Genomic DNA, 19,777 nt, shown 5'->3' on the forward strand with positions numbered 1-19,777 from the left:
TAACTCTGTTGAGAATAGACATAGGGACCATTTTCGTGAAACAACAGTCTGTCGTGGTGGCAAAGAATACGCTCTAGGAGCGAAGTAACTGATGAAAGTCTTAACTTCCTCAGCCTGCAACTGTGATGATCTCTCTTTGTAAAGGGAGAGGCATTAACACTCCTTAGAACGTATGCTAAGAACGGATTACTCATGATGTGAACATTTCTAGCATTCGTAGTTTTGATGGACAGTGGTTAGTTGTTTGGTTAAGATGAAGCTAGCTTATCAAAAATCCCTCTCTGTATCATGATCAGTTACTGCTGCGTGGGGTCTGTAGTGGGAGGTTGACACCAACATTCTTTGTAAGCTAGAATTTCAAGTCAATGGGTCTTTTGTGCTTGTTCCATGTGAATAGGTTTCATCTATCTACTGAAATAATAAATAATAATTATGCCGGCACGAGCTCCTTCCTGAAAAAGTTGGAAAGGATGCAAGACGCCTGGTATGAACGTCTGGTCTCTGCCCAATAAATAAGAGGCTGTGAATGACTGTTGTTTTAGATTCAAGATTAACCAGTCCTGGTGCGTCAATCACAAACTATCTCCTACAGCAACTTGTAGTAGACTGGAAATATGAATTGTAATATTAGATCATATTCCATTCTGTAAAGCATTATGCCTTTTCATATTTCATCTTAAGACTGAAATAATTTCGAATGTAAATGTATCAAAGTGTCGCGAAAGAAAAGAAAATAGATGAAAATAAAGTTGAACGACAGTCACAAGATATAGAAACAGCCAAACAGCCATTGATTTTAAAATAAAGGAGTGTCTTTTGAAAAGCAATTTCTTCAATGATTAAATCTGCTTCATTCCGAATATTCTAGGACAACTGATCTGGATTCTCCAGCCTTAGTCCAGTTCCTTGATTTTCAAGTCTATCTTCAGTTATTCCTGCATCTCAGTGACAGTCATTCTTCACTTTGGGCCAGTAACTACAGTATTTTGATTTTCCTTCTTATTCATTTTAAGGTCAGGCTGATTCGGAATTATGATTCCATATCGACCGATGTATACATAGTTATGAAACAGGAAGACCTGTCGATAGCAGATTTGAATTTAGCTAACTTGAATGAAATTGACCAAACCAATATTTCCTTAAGGAATCAATAAAAAACATGCTAAGTTCTCCTCATTATATTCCTGAATAAAGTGAAACTATAATGCAAATAAAAAAGCCTATCAATTGCACTTATAAGATACCACAGTTGAAATGAGAATTTCATTTATACTCGAGAAGTTCGGCTGGACTTCTCTGACCAAGGATATCATGCACTAGAGTCACTTCTACACTTAATATGAGCAAAATTAACAGATATACATATATCGCACCTTCCTAAGGTTACAGAATATACAAGACGCGCTGTGAGGAGCAGTCATTATAATAGAACTATTTACAACATTGTTGGATGAGTGATGTTGTTGACTTAGTCAGCAATTAGATACTTATCATTACAATCATTACATTACAAAAATACGTTAGACTAGCCCTTTCCGATCCCCTCGAATTCTGGCCAATCAGCTTCCAGATTTTACAGGACGGATGGTCGGTACTACCACTTCCTGCAGAGTAAATTATACCTGAAGGAAGAAAAAAATGAGATGAGATGGTTGAAAGGCTACAGATAAATAAGTGGGTGGATTCTAATAACTAATAACTAGTTCTTCAGGTAGCCTGCTTAATTAATAGGAAATGCTAAAGATTCTCAAACCTTATGTGAAAAACCACACAGACACATAAACATACACAAACACCAAAATAATTGCAAACAATCCACGTTTGAGTCTAGGAAGGTGACATTTTTAAACTACGCATTAAATACTTTTGAATCTGTAAAGATAACTCTTAAATAAATAATCATTTGAAAATATCAAGAACCCCTTTGAACCTGTGAAAATAACACAGGAATCTCAGAAGAAAACATCTCAAAGAAATTACCAAAGATAATCAGAGTCACACAGAACTTAAAATCTATTATTGACTGCTCTGGACGTAGTTCAATACCTAACTGACCGATTTGGTCCCAGAGTTTGGCATTTAGCCTAGATCTGATTTCTTATTCAAATCCTTCGGGCCAGCCCTGTGAGAGCTGAAAGTCAGCTCAGCGGTCTGGTCAAACTACTTTAATAAATAATAATAATAATAATAATAATAATAATAATAATAATAATAAGAATAATAATTAATAATAATAATAATAATAATTAATAATCAATAATAATGAAGGACACGATCAGGAAAGAATATATGCAGAGACTCAAGGCAATACTCAAGTCAAAACTCAACGGCGGAAATATGATAAAAGCCATAAACACATGGGCAGTGCCAGTAATCAGATACAGCGCAGGAATAGTGGAATGGACGAAGGCAGAACTCCGCAGCATAGATCAGAAAACCAGGAAACATATGACAATACACAAAGCACTACACCCAAGAGCAAATACGGACAGACTATACATAACACGAAAGGAAGGAGGGAGAGGACTACTAAGTATAGAGGACTGTGTCAACATCGAGAACAGAGCACTGGGGCAATTTCTGAAAACCAGTGAAGACGAGTGGCTAAAGAGTGCATGGGAAGAAGGACTAATAAAAGTAGACGAAGACCCAGAAATATACAGAGACAGGAGAATGACAAACAGAACAGAGGACTGGCACAACAAACCAATGCACGGACAATACATGAGACAGACTAAAGAACTAGCCAGCGATGACACGTGGCAATGGCTACAGAGGGAAGAGCTCAAGAAGAAAACTGAAGGAATGATAACAGCGGCACAAGATCAGGCCCTAAGAACCAGATATGTTCAAAGAACGATAGACGGAAATAAAATCTCTCCCATATGTAGGAAGTGCAATACGAAAAATGAAACCATAAACCACATAGCAAGCGAATGTCCGGCACTTGCACAGAACCAGCACAAAAAGAGGCATGATTCAGTAGCAAAAGCCCTCCATGGAGCCTGTGCAAGAAACATCAGCTACCTTGCAGTAATAAGTGGAATGAGCACCAACCTGAAGGAGTGATACAAAACGATCAGGCAAAGATCCTCTGGGACTATGGTATCAGAACAGATAGGGTGATACGTGCAAATAGACCAGACGTGACGTTGATTGACAAAATTAAGAAGAAAGTATCACTCATTGATGTCGCAATACCATGGGACACCAGAGTTGAAGAGAAAGAGAGGGAAAAAATGGATAAGTATCAAGATCTGAAAATAGAAATAAGAAGGATATGGGATATGCCAGTGGAAATTGTACCCATAATCATAGGAACACTAGGCACGATTCCAAGATCCTTGAAAAAGAATCTAGAAATACTAGAGGCTGAAGTAACTCCAGGACTCATGCAGAAGAGTGTGGTCCTAGAAACGGCGCACATAGTAAGAAAAGTGATGGACTCCTAAGGAGGCAGGATGCAACCCGGAACCCCACACTATAAATACCATCCAGTCGAATTGGAGGACTGTGATAGAGCAAAAAAATAAATAAATAAATAAAATAATAATAATAATAATAATAATAATAATAATAATAATAATAAATAATATTTTCTCTCACCTCATACTTCAAGACCCAATTTCTTTAAACATTCCTGATGCGCCTCCAGCAATGCTTGGCAGTTGGTTTCTCCTTTCTCCGTCACACTGAAAAAGAAGAACACGTTATTCTCGTTGCATAATTGTAGTACTGAAAGTCTGTATCAAAATCTGTGTGAAATAATTCGGTTGTCACTCTCATAATGACTACTCGGCAAGAATGCTATCAAACTAATAACAAAGAGAGCAGTCATATTATCTGTTTTTCAGTCATTTCCCATCGAGTTAGTTATCAATATCGATCTCGTCTCTAAGCTCTAGACAGAAAAATCATAATATTGAATTGATTTTCCGTATGTTAATGTGACAGTTCTTCCAAAATGAATCAAACAATCTTCGTAGCCATTAAATGAGTATCACACTGCTTGACCGACGCCGTTCTTAGAGCTTCAGACTTGGCTAGCCTAGAATGGCATTTATCAAGAATCACGCAGCAGATATATATGTGTCATGAAATATTTTGATTTGATTAAGAGAACTGGCATCAGACGGACCAACAAGATCATCAGTGGTGTCGAGATTGGTTTGACCACGCAGAGGGAGCTAATGTCATCAGTGAACCTCACGTGGTGCACTGTAGGTATTACTTAAAGTTCTTTAAAGCGTCCCTTCGGCCCCTTGCTGCAACCCCTTTCATTCCTTTTACTGCACCTCCGTTCACATTCTCTTTCTTCCATCCTCCTTTCCACCCTTTTCTAACACTTGATTCATAGTGCAACTGCTCTGAGGTTTTCCTCCTGTTACTCCTTTCAAACCCTTTTACTGTCAATTTCCATTTCAAGGCTGAATGGCAATGACCTCTTCGGTCGCAGCGCTTGGCCTTTGACCTAGATTTCGTTTGTTGTCAAGTGAAAACGCGGAATCGTGTTACTAATAACTCTTCAACCATGAGAGGAAATGAAAAGAACTAACACCTGAGAATAATATTATCAAAATGCAAACGGAAATTAAACGAATCCAGGCAAAAAAAAAAATCGCAGAAAAAAGTCACAGGAAAAAAAGTCACAGGAAAAAAAGTCACAGGAAAAAGTCACAGAAAAAGTCACAGGTAAAAAAGTCACAGGAAAAGGTACCAGAAAAAAAGTCACAGAAAACGTCACAGGTAAAAAAGTCACAGAAAAAGTCAAGGCAGGTTAAAAAAAGTCACAGGGAAAAGGCTCACCCAGAAAAAAAAGTCACGAGGAAAAAAAGTCACAGGAAAAAAGTCACCAAAAAGAAAGTCACAGGTAAAAAAGTTCACAGGAAAAAAGTCACACGGTAAAAAAGGTCACAGGAAAAAAACAAAAGTCACAGGAAAAAGTCACAGAAAAAAGTCCAGTGGTTAAAAAAAGTTTCACAGGAAAATAGGGTTACCAGAAAAAAAAGTTCAACGAAAACGTCACAAGGTAAAATAGTCACAGAAAAAAAATCAAAGTCACAGAGAAAGTCACAGGAAAAAGTAACAGAAAAAAGTCACAGGTAAAAGTCACAGAAAAAGTCACAGGTAAAATAGTCACAGAAAAAAAATCAAAGTCACAGAGAAAGTCACAGGAAAAAGTAACAGAAAAAAGTCACAGGAAAAAAAATAAAAGTCACGAGAAAAAGTACACAGGTAAAATAGTCACAGAAAAAAAATCAAAGTCACAGAGAAAGTCACAGGAAAAAGTAACAGAAAAAAGTCACAGGTAAAAGTCACATTAATCTTTCCTAGACAGTGAACCCCAAGGGTAAATTTTAACCCGGTATGTATCCATGTATCCAACTTTTGCGGCGTGTTTAGTACAAGCCCGTTGGGGATTTCCATATAAACAAACAAAAGACTGTAAACATCATAAAGATAATGACCCCTAAGAAATATTGTGAATTTTTCCCTTAGGACTTTATTACCGACCACCATAAATTAATGTGACTTTATTTTCCCGCGACTTTTTTTCCTAGCCAAAATTGTGACTTTTTCTTCCCTCTCTCTCTCTCTCTCTCTCTCTCTCTCTCTCTCTCTCTCTCTCTCTCTCTCTCTCTGCGGCATTATTAGCGCCCACCAATTAATCGTTAGACCTGTTTGAATGAGTTGAGTTGAATATGGAATTTAGGCCAAAGGCCAAGCGCTGGGACCTATGAGGTAATTCAGCGCTGAATTGGAAATTGTGTAAAAGTCTTGAAAGGTGTAACAGGAGGAAAACCTCAAAGCAGTTGCACTAGGAATCAAGTTTAGGAGAGGGTGGAAAGTAAGATGAAGAAAGAGAGTATGAAAGGAGGTACAGTAAAAGAAACGAAAGTGGTTGCAGCTAGGGGCCGGAGGCAAACTGCAAAGAACCTCAAGTAATGCCTACAGTGCACTGCATGAGAGCCACTGACGGCACTAACTCCCCACGGGGTACCTAGACCTGTTAGAAGGGTATGGGTGTATCAAGCTGAAGAAGAAAAGAAATAAGGAGACCAGTGAAGAAAAAAACCTAAGATTGTCGATTATTTCACCAATGAACCTAATTTCTTGTAAATTTCGTTGATATTGCTTCTTTTCAGCAGCTTTTGCGGAAGGAATGGATGAACAGCTACTTGAGACCTGCTTAAATAATGAGACGTTTTTAGGTTTGTTCAAGTAATAATCTCCCATTCCTCATAATGAAGTGATAAAGAAAACTATCGCAAATAAGTGTCCCCTTAGGTATGTTAATGTCTCATTGCCTCCTCTTGGAAAAACCTAGGGCACACTTGGCGGCACCACAGCACCTGTTCTTAAATGTGAGCGTGTGTGAGAGAGAGAGAGAGGAGAGAGAGAGAGAGAGAGAGAGAGAGAGAGAGAGAGAGGGGGGGGGGGGGTGGGGGGGGGGGGGGGATCGTAAGCGTGAATGAACATATATTCCCTGTAAGCTACTTAAAATGTTGATATAAATTGATAAGGAACTTTTCGTAACATGAGAAAACGAATAACAAAGGCGATGCATAATACGGTCATCGCCATCAAGAGATAAGATAACCTTTCATGTTTTTTACCAAGTCATTTGTGTCAAGGAGACTTTGCCGGGTCCGTTTCCACCAAACCTTTAAGCCTTTTGGTGATAGGGAGTCAGTTCGTTCTACAATGCCACTCCTAATCTTTGATCAGGCTTAAGGCTTTCTATCGCTAATCCGCTGATACCGGGTGGAGGATTCATGTCCAAAGTTCTACTATTTTTATCAGTCTTTTGCTTCTGAAGCCGAACTCTAATTATTTTACCTTTTCTCTTTACATTCAGTCTTCTGTCCTCATATGAAAAACTTATTTGCCCAACTAACTCCGGCAACTTCCTAAACGTTTGGTAATCTTTGTCGCATTTGCGTCATAGAAATATCTGTTTATTTAAGGATGTACTATAGTTGCATACGTGTTTATATCAAATAAATTAGTCTGATAGATACACAAAGCAAAGGCCTTTTCTCACATATCTAGATAAACGAAAACGCGAGCAAGCAGAGATTGATTTCATGTACTCTTTATCACCAGCTTTGGAAATGGACATCTTGAAGCAAGATGGTACGGAAAACATTAGAAATCAATTTGCCTCGATAATTTCCGGCAAATTCAAGGTACAAGTGCATATAGATCTAAGGTTCTGCGTGCAAGCATTTTGAAATGATCGTATCCAGGCCTCTCTTGCTGAAACTTTGAAGTATTACTATTAATCAGCATGATATACAATTTATATGAATATGCGAAAATTTCCAACTAGATTTTGCTCATAGTATTGTATCTAATTGTATCTACACAATACCTGAATAAAAGTTAAGACAGAACTTCGCCAAAATAAAAAAAAGAGAGGGAAAAAAATAAAGATTACTGTTCAAGTTATCTTGATGGCTGAGTCTGCCAAGAAGTGTGCAGGGGAACTTGCAACATCTCGAACAGCTGTTTAGATCTAAGTCGAGAGTTATTACTGTTCAAAGGTCCATTTTTAGAGCTTCACGGGCCGCGCCCGAAGGAGTTACATTTGAATGAAAGGTGAACATTGGAACAATATAAAGTTCAAGAAGTTGGATAGCTAAATGAAAAAGAACCATAAGGAACGAGTGTAAAAAAGAGATGGGGAACAATTTATTTGGAACTAAAAGTGCGCGACAAAGTACGTGTATTTTCACCTACAGTAAGCCGCAAATGGCACACTGTAGGTGATACTATCCTACTGGAATGAATTAAATAAAAAAAAAAAGTGGGTTCGGCACCACAGTTTGTTGTACATAAATTCGAAGGAGTAAATAATAATGTAAGAAATAATTGACGAATTAGGGGTTTATATATATATATATATATATATATATATATATATATATATATATATATATATATATATATATACATGTGTGTGTGTGTGTGTCAGGAATTCAAGCTGATCGTTACAACTCTACATAATTTCGTCCTACGTCATTGCCTGCCGAAAATATATAGGTTTCGTTGGCCGCTGACGTAGTGACTCCAGTTCCTCAAATTAACAGAAACCGGTCAAGACCTTATGGCTCAAGAAAGGGCAGTTTGCCGAGACCTAACACTTTGAATAGCCGTTCCCAATTAAACAATAACGAGTAACATACAATTTATTAGGTTGCATCATACGCTAACAAATAAGATTTATGAATAAGTCTATGTATTGCTCATTGTTTTAATCGTTGATTTACGCAGCTAAAACCTCTCAAAGGAGCTTTTCTCATCCGACAAGCTAAAGAGTAAGTGACCCACTTTTGTTTATATCTACCAATGGCTACTTCTCAGGTTAAAGAAAATTGTTATTAAATGTCAGGTAAATGTTATATGATGAACATTTGTAAAATAAAATTATAACAAATGTATGGCAGAAAATATTAAAAGACTAGTGTTCAGTAAGATAGATATATATATATTATATATATATATATATATATATATATATATATATATATATATATATATATATAGATGAAAATGTAAATGTAAATGTAAAACTTACTTTTCTCATAATTACTTAACTACAATTATCACTGTAAATTTATGTAACTACTTTGACATAACTTATGTATTTTTCTAATAAAAGATAAAAAAAAAACTGGTTACTTCTCAGACTGTATCAGCAAAGCATCTGTGCCTTGTGTTTTACTTTTTCGTAATATATGGAAGCAATACACTCAACAGACCAGGGTAAAGTTTAGCAACAAATATGCTGACAACAAATTTTCAGACTAGAATAAAAAGTTTTAGTGTCAGTAGGATAACCGTAAGACAAATGCAAAGAAAAAAAAATCTAATTTAATAACACTAGAATGAGCGAAGCGTGCTTAAAACAAGAAAAAAAATCTCTCCGAGCATCATTATCCTCATTGTCCAATACCCATTTTATCTGAGGGTTAACTGAGCCTCAAGATTGGTCATATAAAATTATAATTCTTGCATTGTTCACTTTCTCTCTCTTTCCTATCACAATCGTCCGAGTAAGACGTTCAGCTCGTTCTGGTCCACGGGGCATCAAGTACTTAAATCATTGCTGTTTTCTGGTGCAGGTACAAAAAAAAAAAAAAAAAAAAAAAAACCTATTTGAAGTTCACATCTTGCTGACATCAGACCATGAGCCAGCTGAGCTTACAGTTTACACAAAATTCAACCAGTCTAAGAGCATAAGAACAGAGGTGTGGTTTTCACCTAATCAGTTAATGTTTCTTTTCTTCTTTTTTTTGAGGAGTGGGGGTACCCGGATAAATGAATGAACTAGGCTAAGCCAATCACTGGGAAACTTTTAGCCATAAAGCGCTTTTCAAGAAAAGATAAAAATATCCAAAAAAATTTATGGATCTAGAAGTGAAAAAGTCTTAGAGGGCAACATAAAGGGAACCAGCCAGGTATTTCGTTACGCAACCCTACTGTTGCTTTACGCCTCATCATTATACTATGGAGGGTCAGAGCTCCTCACGCCAGCTCTCTTTTATTCTTCGTATAATATGTGGCAAGGACAACTTTGTTTCCAAGCACGCTTAAAGCACGTGAGACAGGGTGCTTCGACAGCCACGCTGCTTGTTTCACCTCACACCCCAACCAAAAGGAGCAAAAAACTCCATTCTTATCAGTAATTGTTCATTATGACTTCCTACAAGAATGTTTGTACTCCGTTCGTACTATAGTACGTTCTCACAGGAGAGAGGGAGAGAGAGAGTGGGTAAAGCCGGCTTGCCTGTGCGGGACAAAAAATGTAGGTCATGGGGCTGGCGCCGCTATGGCGATAAACAAGCTACCGGGTTTCGAGTCTACTTCAAGAAAACTGTTCACCTGCCAACAATCTCAAGAGCCAAGTTACGGCGTTCGATAGACCTTTGAATAATGGCTTGCTCCACCTATCGAAATAAAGATAAGAATGACAAATGCTCTATCACTATAGAAACAGAAATGTCAAATGATTTATTACTCTGGAAAAAGAAATGTCACTTGTTAGAGATTTAAACAAGTCAAGTAGCCTGTTGCATGAGGTCATTTTTTCTCGGCTCAGTGCTCATTCAACACTGTCAAATATCAACCAAGTAACTATTGGACACATCAAGAATATCGACCAAACAGACGAACATAAACCAAAGAGATGAAACTGGAAAACGGGGGAACTAAAACTCTCAAACTTTATCAACAACTTAAACATGTCGCCACGTTACGAATTCTCTCTCTCTCTCTCTCTCTCTCTCTCTCTCTCTCTCTTACGGGCTGCTAAGAAGCAAGAGCCCGTGCCAGTATAATGCTGGCTTAGTCCATCATCTCTCTCTCGCAAATGAATACCTCAATGGATTTCTTATAATTTGTTAGCCTATTGTCGCCCCTTGCAGTTGAAATAGAAAAATAATCGCATTACCCCAATGTTACCTTGCCGAAACTTGTGCAAGAACTTCCACAAGGCGAAGAAGCTAAAAATACGTCCTTGTTGCTGAGAGTCACCTCGCCAAGCACGTTGCCTTAGCACCTCCAAGAATAGAGACCAAGACCGCTTGAAAGGTGCCCCAGACAACATAGAAGTCATTGTTCGGCAGGTTTCTTGATGGAACTTTGCCAGCTCCAGTCCACAAGAAGTTACGAAATTTACATGAAATTGCTTCACCCTACGTTTTTCGGATGTTTACGAGTACAAATAAAATAGTTGCGATGACAGATTTTAACAATAAATCAAACAATTATGAGCAGATGAAATTTGCCTTTACTCTACAGTTCTTTCAAATCACGTCGCCCATTGTTATTCTCATGGATGCCATTTTAAACACTGATCTGTTGCCAATTTTCTCTTGCAACGCCAGGTAAATGTGATTGTCTCGATAACAGATTGCCACGCCGTTTCCTCCCTGGCGAAGTTTCATTATGTAACACATTCATCCAAATGCCAGGTGTTATTTTATTTTTTATTTATTTTCTAAACACATGAGGTATCCGGTTTGATCAAGCTTTCAGATCCAATACTTATCTTGATGCTTTTATTATTCTTTTCTTATGCCTGTTTCTCTCGTTCTCGTTTCCGTGGACGCTCGGTATGCATGTTAGCTCGAATGCCTATCTTATCATTTTTTCATTTTTGTTGCTCAGCCTGAATAGTAGTAATAACTCAGGTCAGATAAATATTTTTTTGGATTATCTGTTTTCTCGTCAAAAGAATTGCATAGGCTTCACTACTCCGAAATCTAATGTTCGTACCTAAAAAGATCCCTATATTTAATTAAAAACAGTGTATGAAATTGTATGACTGAAACTATTTTCTTCGCTAAAAACAATATACCACCGTGTTGCAAACCAGGGAGAAGGTAGACGGCCGCAGCCGAGAGGGAGTAGTGCTGTGTACCGGCTGTTGGAACCTAGACCGTGGTTGGAACAAGCCGCTCTCCCTTTCATCAACATGCAACGTGGCATTTGTACATAAAACATGCGTTACGAAATCATGCACCGATTCTTTGTGCTTTGCCTTTACCTTAGCGCTACCCAACCCCGTTAACACGCAAAGAACTATTTTTTTTTTTTTTCCACGGTTCAATGTTGAATTTCTGTGCGGAAGTCTTGTCAAGGGGGACGCTACCGTATCATAATGACATCGTCTGACTTACTTGGCAACAAGATGACAAGGCCATCTTTTTATCCATAATAGTACGATAGGTTTAAGAATAGATACTGTATGTTTTTATCTTTTTTTCTACTTGTCTTCAAGTGGATTCTTTCTTCGTAGATGTGAGTGAGAGAGTTAGAAGTTCATATTAATTCTTGTCGTGCAAACCTTATTAAAATTTACCTTTCCTTGGTCGCTTACTGGCGCGGCTGATATCTTGCAGCTAGTGGAGTGGTGCTTCTACCGCCGTCATTTATGGGGGTTTGCATTCCTAAACTCTTTGTTAATTCAGTCTAGTTCCATTCTACGAGCCCTGGCTATATCTTCACTGGAACACTGGCCAACCCATTGAAATAATTTGCTACTACAGAGATTGTTGATTAAAACGTAAAGAATTTTGATTCATTACAATTTAGTGTATATGGTCCTATGTATTGTGATATTCCAAGTCCCTCCTTGCTAATAAAATTTACTGTTAGGTGACATTCGGTGGCAATGTAGAATCCAAACTGTAATGTCACCTTCATTGATTTTCTCAGAAACGCGCCTGCTGATGAATTCCAGCATAGTATGCATAACAAGCAGGCAGTTCTCTTAACATGTAGTAGTTGTATAAGCGAACAGTGCAACCTGTTTGTTTCAGATGAAATGCATTAAAATTCTACCATGAATAAAAGATATCCGCTGATCGTGATAACGTTGGTAAAATTTTACTTTACATTTCATCAGAGATAAAACTGTGGCTAATCATCAACTATTATATCTAAAACGCACACACACACACACAAATTTATCATGAAAATTCGATTAATCGTCTTTACGCCCTGTAGACTTTATTTTATAAAATGTATCTATACTCTGAAAACAGGAATGAGGGAACTCAACATAAGTCTTCTAGGTCTCCACTTAAGTCTAATATGGAAGAACGAACACGGAAGGGAGAGAGAGAGAGAGAAGTGGTTGGTAGTGGTGGTGCTGAAGGTCCTTCGGTGAAGAGGGGACAGCCAGTTCGTCAGTTGGTTGTTACATAACCGACTTAATGGCGTTTGTTGAAGGTCACACGACTGTGTTTATGCGGGAGTGCTACAGGGCAGCACATCAAGAAACGGCTTTTTCCATTCCACTTCCGGTAGTACAACAGATAAGCAAACTAAGTGCTTTTGAAAATCCTGATTCTTTAATTGAGTATACCGTATACTCAGAAATTTAAAAGATAATGGCAGCAATCTGTGCTACGAAACTATTTAAATTTTCTCCATCCATAGAAGTAACTTCTGGCATAAAAGATCGTCTATACAAAGTAACTTCTGGCATAAAAGATCGTTTTATAAAAAAGTAACTCCCCTGCTCTAGACAGGGAACACGCCAGCCGACGCCACTGGCTGTCTAGTGTCCTTGAGTCATATTTCAGTTTTGTTTTGTGTATTTATTCGTACCAGACCATAATTACTATTGTTGTTCTTGCTGAAAAACCCCAAAAAGGCAAACAATACCACTGAATGGTGCCTAAGTGCGAAAAAAATAATAATTGTGAGTCCTTTAGAACGATGCTAATTGGCAAAACATGATATAAACGAAAATTCGTCCCAAGAGTATGGAGATGAGCCATATCGACAATAAGCGCCTCAGCGGCGTAGTTGGTTTGGTATTAGCGTCCCACCTCGGTGATCGCGGGTTCGATTCTCGGCCATTCCATTGAGGAGTGAGAGATGTGTATTTCTGGTAATAGAAGTTCACTCTCGACGTGGTTCGGAAGTCACGTAAAGCCGTTGGTCCCGTTGCTGAATAACCACTGGTTCCATGCAACGTAAAAGCACCATACAAACAAACAAATATATCGACAATATACTCCTTAATTAAAGGTAGAGATAAGCGTTGAGAGTTCTCAAAAGGAAAATCATCGCTGCGTTTAATGGACCCTCTTCCATAAAATTGACAATGAGTACTTTACGATAAATTGTTTGATCTTAATTACAGCTTAAACGAAAAACAAATTACCGAAGTTCCAAAGGGTAATTAAACTTATAAAACAAAATGGGAGAAGGAGTATAAAGTGGCATAGGTAAGTGACCAACAAGGAGGAAAACCAAAACAATGAAATAGGTTTGGAGGTACTTTTATCTAGGGCGAATAAATATCCGGCAGTACCGGTGACGTTTCTCCCCGTTCTATATTGATCCTGCTGCCTGGCAACCTTTCTGTGGCGGGAACTGTTAGGTAATGCCCCTCTGTATGGGTCTTGCTCGGGCAGAAGCTTCAAGGAGAGGGAGATGTAGCCGGAGAGGATGTGTTATGCAATTTGATAGACCACCATTTACGGCGAAATTTTGCGCATTGTCTGCGAAGTAACGAACAGCTGAACGTGATGTAGCTGGTCCACAAATGCGACAAGCTACTAAAACCTGTGTCTATGCTTCTTGGTGCCTAATAAGTCTATTGACATGTTGGCAGATCGGAAAAGTGGCATTGGATTGTTGTCTGTTTCAAGGGAGGAGGCGGAGCAAAGAGGGAGGCCTCCCTAAAACTGGAGGTCAGTGAGGAGAAGAAGGAGTCCTCTCTCAAGGACTAGCATCCTAGCAAAGGTCCTTGAGAGCTCTCTCTCTCTACTCCATATGGATCTGTAGGGCGCGCGGTCGGTTGAATAAAGAGGGAGGAGAGAATGAGCAATGGTGGGGGAGACGACAAAATTCTCTCTCTCCCCATATAGATTTCTACGGAGGGAGGGTTGAAGAGTGGAGGGGGATAAAAGAGAGAGAGAGAGAGACTCGACGAAAATTCTACCCACGCACATGCTCAACAGCTGTGCTTAAACGTGTTCATGGGCAAAGCCTTTCGATGTTAATAATGAATTTCGAAATCAAGTGTCATTTGAAACCATTCTTACCCCTAAGGAGCATTTACACTATTACTGCTACACTTGACGAGGATTTAAATTCCTGGAACAGCATTAGATTTCTGTCCGGGTAGTCAAGCAAATATTCATCAGAAAAACAAAGACGATGTAGCTGCAACGTCACCGTTTAGAAAGTGGCGGCATTCTATTTTGGTATTCACACTCGCAATGTCTCCCTCACCTTCATGAATTTTGAATACCGAGGCGTCCTTTTGGATATTTGATTAAATCTATCTATTTATTCAATCTGATAATGCAGACTCCTACAGCAGAGAACAAAAAGAGGGGGTGAAAAGACGACTTGGCTTTAACGCTAGGACAAAAATAACTGACGTCCCAAGTTACTTTGGTACTTTCATTTATTCCTGATCTGCGGCCAAAATCTGGTAGAGATAGGATCACACACCTCAGAGCCTCTTGTGGCCAGTTTCACGGAAAAAAAACCATCCAATTATGTCGGCTCTCATAAGAAAAAAATAATAATAATAGGACCTCTTTATACCTTCAACAAATACTAAAAAATTTAACTATATTTTGTTTCTGAATTTTGTCAGTAGCAAAGTTGCTTACTGAAAACTTCAGAGCGGATAGCGCCACTGAGCAAAACGCAAGCAATTTGAGGCACTGCCAAGTGGACAAACTTTTGCAATAAGTTTAGTGGGATTTTGTAACACCTGTTTATGGTATCAGCAAAATGTGAGGAATATTAAACTATCAAATACTTGCGGCGACATGACGATATAAGCGTTGACTGCGCATTCTCTCAAGGTTTCCGATAAATTATGTGCAAGCACAACTTCCAAAAATAACAGAAGCTAGCAAGCAAGAGGAAGGATGTGTCTTAGTAAATTTTCTTTCCACTAATCGAGGCAACTTATACTGAGTCACAATTATTCTTAAACTAACCTTACTTGAGCGTTAAAGCAATATTTTGATTGTCGGCGAAGTTCTAAGATCATAGAAGAATGATCATTTCCTTTGAATCTCTAACAAAAATAAAATGTTGTGAGAACATTTCTTTCAGGTCACTGTATATTATATTATATTCTATAGACAACTATGGAATAGAAACACACGCATATGTGTGTGTGTGTGTGTGTATATATATATATATATATATATATATATATATATATCATACATATATATATATACAATATATAGATTCCGCTTACTAGGCGGTTTCATCCACTTTCATGCAGTTCTTGTACTCGGACTCCTTCAATATTAAGGGGGCCGGCCGGCTAAATGCCCTTTTTTAAGGACAGGAACTTTGATATTCATACCACTTAATAAGGTGAGCTTGGGACATCTCCAAACCGCATATGATTTTCGCCTCTGACCTTCGGTTTGTGACGCCAGGGCGGATTTATCCCGAAAATAACCATTTTTTCAAATTCATATCTCCTCCCTTGATATTTAATATTAAGACCTGGGATTACTACCATATATAAGACCTGATGTAGACCTCCAAATGAATGGAGAGTTTTTTTTCTAAAAGTCATTTTTTTGCTAGATAATGAATTTTCAATATGGTCAAAAAAATAAACCCAATATAAATCAAGAGAAAAAATTTATAAAAAAATACGAAAACAAAAATTGGAAAAAAGGGCTCTATTTGATTGTTCTATAATGTCTTTCTGAGTTATATACCAAATTCCAATGGTTATAGCTTAAAACTAAGTGAGAAGATAGATTTTGAAGGTCAATAAGTATAGTTTTGAGATACGGGCGTTCAAAGTTTTCCTTCGTATTTCTATAAAGACAATATTAATAATAATGATTATTATGAATGTATATTTGTTTTTTGTGTATTAATAAACCAAAATATTTTATTTATCATAATTTAATCATAAATGATGAATCCCTTTGCTCATATATCGCAAGCCTGGGGCACTGATTGAGGCAAGATGGGGCACTGCTTCCTACGCAATTCTCTCTCTCTCCCCTTCACTCACTCGGCTTATTACAGCGAATTTTCTTCTTCTGTGTGTTAGCGAGATGTTTTCCTTGTATTTTCCTCTTTGGCATGATGAAATTCTTGCCCGAAACAAAGATAAACAAACGTAATTGCAAGAGAATTGTCAAGAGGTGAAACTCGAAGGCGTACACTTTTTTTACAAAGACAATTTAATAATCATGATTATTATGAAATTCATATTCCATTTTGGGTATTAAAAAACCAAAACTTTGTTATTTTATCATAATGAAGATCTCTTTGCTCAAAGATCGCAGCCTTAGGCCACAGTGTTGACATGTGCTGTTCAAGCAAGACGGGGGGCGTTACAAGCAACCCTCCCTTCTCTCTTCACTAACTACGCACATATTATGATATTCTGTAATAATACTTGAGCGATTTTTTCTTCGTCTGTATGTTAGCGAGATGTTTTCCCTTGTCCTTTTCCTCATTGGCATGATGAAATTCTTGCCGAAACATACATAAACATACTTGAAAGCAGATGAATGTCAGACGTGAAATGGAACGTGTAAACTACTTGACGTCTGTGATCGCACTAAATGACTTGGTAGCTGGAGCGTTGAGCCTGAAGTCTCCTTCTCGACTCGGGGAATGTCTACAGATGCCATTTCTCCTAATTTCTTTGACAATAATTATCAAAATTTACGATAATAGAAGAAATATTGCATTTTCTTTTACGGATCAATGTTTTAGGCTTATTGAGTTACGTTAACTAATTACCCTGTAACTACGAAAAGTAAGAGGAATTTTGACGAAATATTTCGTATACGTATTCTCAATTGCCATATGAAAGCTCATGAATTTTTTTCATGACTTTGCCATTTTTTCGCCCTATACCTCCATATATAGAGGTTCCGGCCGGCCCCCTTAATGGGTCGTGACCTTAAAGTGTCGGCCATTTTATCACGACACCAAGCTCTTTGTCGGCTTCTCCTTGACGCAGGTTTATTCGATAAACGAGCATTTTCAATTACTTCTTGTGCGCGACTTCGGCTAAGCTAAAGATTGTCTACAACACGGCGTTCGATTTCTTCCTTTCTAACTATGCGTGAAGAACTGCTCTCAATTTCTATATATACTATTTTTTTACTCAGTTTCTATACTACACCATTTTTTTTACGACATAATTCATACTGACGTAAAGAAGATTTACTTTAGAAATTCCAAGCGCTTCTCAGATTACTCTACAAGTCATCCACTTCCAGTCTTCAACATCATTACTAACATCAGTCAAACCAGTTCTTACTTCCATGGGTTTCAGTCGTTTCTTATAATTACTCATCTTGCATTTCCATTTGAGATTCGTAGCCCCTTTAATATACCATGAAATACCATGCACATTATCGACTCTATTCGTAAGTTACTCCGTCGTATCCATAAATCCGCTAAACACTCAAGGAAAAGGGAAAACATTACAGCAACACGTACCTATTATTTACATCAACCTCACATCCAATCAATCGCTCTCGTGTAACCTATCTCTGTCAGTTTCAAACTCGCACGCACACTCATACATGGAAGTATACGGGAATATAATTACTTGCACATCTAACTTATATTAAACAAAATTAGGATGAAGGAGTGTTTTCTCAAAATAAACATTCAATTTTTACCAAAGTTTGAGGGCAGAGTCTGTTTCCGGGCATGGTGGCGCGGCCTCACCCTCGGTAGGAGCGGCTGGCTGTTCGTCCGACATGTTTCTGTGGAAAAAGTAGAAAAATCAGTTGGATCTCACGGGACACTCGGGTAGAGGTTGGTGTTTTATGGTGGTGGGGGGAGGGGTGGGGGAGGCAGAAGTAAGCAGATCTTACCGGTAAGAGAGGAGACGAGACAAGGCTGTTTTCGAAAGGTTACTAAGAGATTCTACTCTACTAAGTGATTTCAATTTCAAAACTCGAGGGAAGAGAAGCAGCAGCAGCATTCCCCCTCTTCAGATTATGAACCATTTGAATTCGAATAAAATTGATCTTAGATTTGAATTAATATTTACACCAGGAAAAGAATGACATTTCTTATATTCCAAAAAATTTATGTTAACGCTGAAATTATCAACACAAAACATGGTATGCGTATGAGCTAGTTGCGCAGCCACAACAGTTAAGCGCTTTTACCTTATTTTGGCATCTTAATCAAAATTTGTCTGTCCTTTAACTGATAATTATTCAAAATAAGGCAGCCCTCGTGTTGCTCAGATAATTTGATTTATTTAGAGTGTAGGTTATGGTTTTGAATTGTGTGTATATGTATGTATGAATAATATATATATATATATATATATATATATATATATATATATATAAGTGTGTGTCCATGTAAACATATATATATATATATATATATATATATATATATATATATATTATATATTATATATATATATATATATACGAGGAGAGAGAGAGAAGGGAATGATCTGACGAAATTCCAAAAAATATAACGTGTTATATAACAATAAACTAGCTTAATTACCTGAAGAGATGTGGTTTTGAAGAGGATGTTTCAGAGCCGTTGATGGAGAACAACTGACGCGTAATTGTTACCAAGATATCTGGAGGCCCACGGCCTTCGGTACTATGATGTCATGACATAGCTCCTCCCATATCTATGACGTATACGATCTGTTCACCGCCCACTTTGATGATGTCACCGATACCCAACTTGCCTGTTGGCTGCCATAGGTTCCGTTCATTTCAAATTATATTTGATTTCTTAAGCCCTCTAAATCAGAATGAGTGTCCCACGGTAAGAATTTCTACCAAAATCGTTTGAAAATAAGAATGTTATTCTATTAAGTTTACTTCTACGTTCGTACCTATTACAAATCTTAGTTTTGCTGATTCGCATGCAGGGAACGGTATGCAAGGCTCAACAGCTGACTTTCAGCTCGGTATATCATTTAATTCATGGAATCTGTTGAAACTCCAAAGAACCAGGCAACTCTGTATATGAAGCGGCGGTCAAGAGTATCATTTCATATTGCAAGTATTCAATTAAAAAATGTATATACCGTCAATACCGTCAATAAACTCTTTAATCTCCAATTATACGGAACATAGAAGCGTCTTGTACTGCCACCTTACCTTTAAGAGTACTCCGTCGATGCCATGAGTCCTGATGGGAAATTTTAAGTCAAGTAAAAATACTTTGGGAGGTCATTTTACCAAGTAAAACAAGGCGGCATCCTCTTAACAGAAATGAATCGTGAGAGGACATGCTTTCT

At 37.8% G+C, this 19,777-nt stretch overlaps 1 long non-coding RNA gene across 1 annotated transcript; it reads right to left on the reverse strand.

Annotated features, from left to right (window-relative positions):
- Positions 1 to 1,163: 1,163 nt before the first annotated feature.
- LOC135196282 (uncharacterized) lies at positions 1,164 to 19,178 on the reverse strand. Its single transcript, XR_010310359.1, has 4 exons — positions 19,027 to 19,178; positions 18,171 to 18,257; positions 3,607 to 3,692; positions 1,164 to 1,622 (listed from the first exon to the last, which is right to left on the reverse strand). It is a non-coding gene; the product is annotated as an uncharacterized LOC135196282 (long non-coding RNA).
- Between the last annotated feature and the right edge of the window lie 599 nt (positions 19,179 to 19,777).

This window comes from Macrobrachium nipponense, chromosome 17 (genome assembly GCF_015104395.2).
Source record: "Macrobrachium nipponense isolate FS-2020 chromosome 17, ASM1510439v2, whole genome shotgun sequence".
Taxonomy (NCBI): domain Eukaryota; kingdom Metazoa; phylum Arthropoda; class Malacostraca; order Decapoda; family Palaemonidae; genus Macrobrachium; species Macrobrachium nipponense.